General features: G+C 40.0%; 1 non-coding gene across 1 annotated transcript; it reads left to right on the top strand.

The window, feature by feature from the left end:
* Positions 1 to 3,680: 3,680 nt before the first annotated feature.
* On the top strand, positions 3,681 to 3,785 carry LOC125105786 (U6 spliceosomal RNA). The gene has a single exon (XR_007129048.1). It is a non-coding gene; the product is annotated as a U6 spliceosomal RNA (small nuclear RNA).
* The last annotated feature ends 1,048 nt before the right edge of the window (positions 3,786 to 4,833 follow it).

Below are 4,833 nucleotides of genomic sequence, written 5' to 3'. Positions count from 1 at the left end.
CACCAGCCTGGATACAGAACAGGGAGAAGAACTAAGAAAAACACAAAAGGCAAGTGTCTTCCATGGCCTGATCTTTGCTCTGTCCAAAAGTAGCCACGAGTGTCACACAAACTTTTCTTAAGTATAAGAAATAGGCATATCTTTGGACTTTGTAGGCATCTGTACACTGTGGAGAAGCCTTGGGTAGGCAGTTCTATACCTGAGTGCCCATTCCATGCAGGGTGCTGAGAGGAGAATGAGGCAGCAGTCTGCAGAGGTCAGTGATCTGGGCCTGTAGGCTCACAAGCAAGGTAAGGTACACGTGGGGACAATCACAAGACAGTCGCGAATGGCAGTGGACAGCGACTCAGTGTGGGCACAGGGGGTGGGAGTAGCTTGCCGATGGTCAGGACAGAAAAGCTTCCTTGAAAGACGTGAAGTTTATACGAGGCAGGGAAAGGCGCCTAGCACTTAACTAGCCACATAGAGGGTGGGGACAAGGTCTGCCTGGAGGGAAATGACAGCATAGAAAGTGTAACATCCAGGGCGAGCCTGCGTCACTGAGGGAAGGTGGATGGCATTCAAGGTTGAAAGACAGGGTTATGCCAGATAATAGAAAGCTTCCATCCAGGATGGCTGGAACCCACTGAAGGGGAGGAAATGCACCTACAAGCCTGTGAGGTGGGGCTGGAACAATTTCCAGGGCAGAGGAAACTGGGAGAAACCTCTCTCAGCCCACACGCTGGTGCGTTAAGACCTGGGTAGCCGGAACCTAAAAGGAAAAAAGCTAAGGCTGGGCTAGAGGGCAAATTTGGAACATTTATGTCCCTTGCATTCAGACACTCATGGCAAATTGCACTAAAAGCTAACTTAGTGTTTAATGATTTTGAATAAATATGTGTAAAATTGGAGGTTCTTTTTACCCCAATGGTGATTTCCACTTTTACCCTAAATGCAACAATATTGGTCACATGATAAGGAAGCCAAATTTTTTTCAGCTTATTTTTTTTTTAGCCCTGGAAAAAATTCTAGTACAAAAGCAAATCAAATGTAGATACGAGGAAAGTTCATTTTTGAAAATGCTGTATTAGATACCATTCATTTGTAGCACTTAAAACTAATATTATTTAGATTCAGTATTTCAGTATTTATTACCTTGAACCTGCACTGTCCAGCATGTAAACCACTAGTAAGTGTATGAAATGTAGCCAGTCAAGTGTAGATTATATACCAGATTTCAAAAACAGTACAATAAAAGAATGTAAAATGCCTTTTTAATGATATTTATATTGATGGCTTATTGAAATGATTTGATAGTGTTAAATAAAATATATTGTTAAAATTAATTTTACCTATTTCTTTTTGTTTTTTAACATAACTATTAAAAAATGTAAAATTATACATGTGTTCACATTTGTGGCTCACATTATATTTCTACCAGGCAGTGCTATTTTAAGTTTCATTTGTCTAGAAATATTATGTTACGGAGTGGCCCATACCACAGTTAATAACATTAACAGGTGGGAGGGGTTTGCATGCCCTGTGAAATGAAAAATTGTTCCATACATTTCTATTTTCTTCCAGGCTGAATCTGTGATTTAGTGATAAATCCTACAACTCCCTTGAAGCACATGGTATATTACCTGCTTTCAAGGACAGCCATTTCTGTGATTATGATTTCTTTTCCCACAGGGGAGGGGATACAAAAGAAGTTTGCAATAAAAATTTCCATTTGTTAACAAGTTTTAATAATAAATACTATAGGTTATCACTAAAGCATAATAAATAATGTGCCTGCATAATTTTAGCACCAATTTACAAAATCTACATGCAGCCAGCAGTAGACCCTTACTGAACAGGTGTGATGTTTTGTTCTCATTGCTGTTGTTTAATTAGGTCTCTCTCTTTTTTTTTTTTTAAAGAAAAGAGCTGTTAAGCCCAGACCTTTTTTTTTTTTTAAAGATTTTATTTATTTATTTGACAGAGAGAGATCACAAGTAGACGGAGAGGCAGGCAGAGAGAGAGGGAAGCAGGCTCCCCGCTGAGCAGAGAGCCCGGTGCGGGACTCGATCCCAGTACCCTGAGATCATGACCCGAGCCGAAGGCAGCGGCTTAACCCACTGAGCCACCCAGGCGCCCCTTAATTAGGTCTCTTAAGTGTCTTTTAATCTTCAGCAGTCCCTTGCTGCTGTTGCTTGTTTCTCTTTTTCTGTGGCCTTGACTTTTTTTTTTTAAGATTTTATTTATTTGACAGAGAGAGATCACAAGCGGGCAGAGAGGCAAGCAGAGAGAGAGAGAGAGGAGGAAGCAGGCTCCCTGCAGAGGGGAAAGCCCGATGCGGGACTCGATCCCAGGACCTGAGATCACGACCTGAGCCGAAGGCAGCGGCTTAACCCACTGAGCCACCCAGGCGCCCCTTAATTAGGTCTCTTAAGTGTCTTTTAATCTTCAGCAGTCCCTTGCTGCTGTTGCTTGTTTCTCTTTTTCTGTGGCCTTGACTTTTTAAAGATTTGAAGTTGAGTGCCTTGTAGAATATTCTGCATGGTGTCCTTTTACTTGCTCCGCACTCCCCTGAATTCCTGGGAAACAAAGATCGGGTCTAGAGAAGACTGATTACATTCAGGCCACACCGTTTAGTAAGAATAATGGTTGATATTGTGTACTTAGTATTGCATCATATTAGGAAGCACGTATGTCAAGTTTTTCTACAATTCATGATGTTAAACTGATCACGTGTTTAAAGTGGCAATTGCCAGGGGCACCTGGCTGGCTCAGTTGGTGGAGCGAGCGACTCTTGATCTCGGAGCTGTGAGTTTGAGTCCTGTGTTGGGTGCAGAGATTATTCAAATTAATTAACCAATTAATTTTTAAAAAGCAGTCATTGCCAGATTTTTCCATGGCAAAAGTATATGTTTCCATTTGCAATTAAAAGTAATCTTGTAGATGATACCAGTTTCGCAATAACTGTTCGCTTAATGGTTGTAGCATCTATTACCAAATCCTTCCTTGAACCAATTATTTCATTAGAAGTTGCAAAATGGTGATTTCTAAATTCTCCAGTTCCTTTTACATCTATTAGCTGGCACTCTGCTGTAAAGAATCATTGTTTTCTCTCTTTCTCTCCTTTTGATTACCATAGGTTCATGGATTGTTATTTATACAATAATTTACAATCAAGTACAGCATCATTTTGATGCTCAAGTTGTCCCAAATTTGGCCAAAGTCCTTTAGACATACCCCATCATTATTTGAGCACTGCCTTGCTTTCTGGTACAATGAAATGTTTCAGGCTCACCTTGTACTTTCTCCACCCCAAATTGGGTTTCTTCTAGTGAATAAGGCTATTTAGAAGCCAAGATCTGGACCTTAGGTATGCTCAGTGCACAAGGGTCTCTCAATGAACAGTCTTTTAAATTAGGGTGTAATTCACATACCATAAAATTCACCCTTAAAAGTAAATAATTCAAAATGCAAATCGAAGCCACAATGAGAGGATGCCTGGGTGGCTCAGTCGGTTAAGCTTCTGCCTTCAGCTCAGGTGATGATCTCAGGGTCCTGGGATCGATCCCCCCGTCAGGCTCCCGGCTCAGTGGCGAGTCTGCTTCACCCTCAGCCTCTGTGATTGCTTTCGCTCTCTCTCAAATAAATAAGTAAAATCTTACAAAAAAAAAAAATCAAGGAAGCAAGCAAGAACAATGAGTGCTCTCTTCAGCAGTCTATATACTGAAATTGGAACAATACAGAGAAGGTTAGTATGACCTCTGGACCAGGATGACATACAAATTTGTGAAGTGTAAAAAAAAATCCATAAGGAGATACCATTTCACAACCATTAAGATGGCTATCATAAGAAAAATAATTTAGGGGCCCCTTGGTTGCTCAGAGGGTTAGGTCTCTGCCTTCGGCTCAGGTCATGGTCCCAGGGTCCTGGGATCGAGTCCCACATCGGGCTCTGTGCTCAACGGGAGCCTGCTTCTTCCTCTCCCTCTGCCTGCCATTTCCTCTGTTTGTGCTCTCTCTCTCTGTCAAATAAATAAATAAAATCTTAAAAAAAAAAAAAGAAAAGAAAAATAACGTAAACAGAGAATAACAAATGTAGGTAAGGATGTGGAAAAACTAGAATCTTGTGCACTGCCGGTGGGAAAGTAAAATGGTATAGCCGCTATGGAAAACAGCATGGCAGTTCCTCAAAAACTCAAAATAAAATTTCCATATGACCCAGCAATTCCATTCTTAGGTATATACCCCAAAGCACAGAAAGCAGGGTCTCAAAAAAAGGTATTTGAACACCCATGTTCAGAGCAGCATAATTCGCAATAGCCTAAGAAGAAACCTAAGCGTTTGTCAATAAGTGAATGGATAAACATGTGAGATAAATACATATACTATAATATATATGGAGAGAGTATCTATATACTGTTATCTTCCTGGAAAAGGAAGGAACTTTTGCACATGCTCCAGCATAGATGAAACTTGAAGACATTATGCTCAGTGAAATAAAAGAGTCACAAAAAGATAAAAACAATATAAGTCCATTTCCATGAGGAGCCTAGAGAAGTCAAATTCAGAACTGGGAGAGGAGGGAATGGAGAGTTATTATTTAATGGGACATGGAGTTTTGGTTTTGCAAAACGAAAAGAGTTCTGAAAAACGGGTGGTAGTGATGGCTGGTCAACAATGTAAATTGTACTTAACACCACTGAACCACACTCTCAAATATTCTTAAAATGATAAATTTTATGTTATGTATATTTTACCACAAGTTTTTAAAATTCAATGATTTTTTTAGTGTGTTCAGAGTCATACAGCCATCACCACTTCTAATTCTGGAACATTCTTTTTTTTTTTTTTTTA

The sequence above is a fragment of the Lutra lutra genome, chromosome 7, assembly GCF_902655055.1.
Source record: "Lutra lutra chromosome 7, mLutLut1.2, whole genome shotgun sequence".
Classification (NCBI taxonomy): Eukaryota; Metazoa; Chordata; class Mammalia; order Carnivora; family Mustelidae; genus Lutra; species Lutra lutra.
Note: the sequence above shows the minus strand (reverse complement) of the source record. Positions and strands in the feature narration are given on the sequence as shown.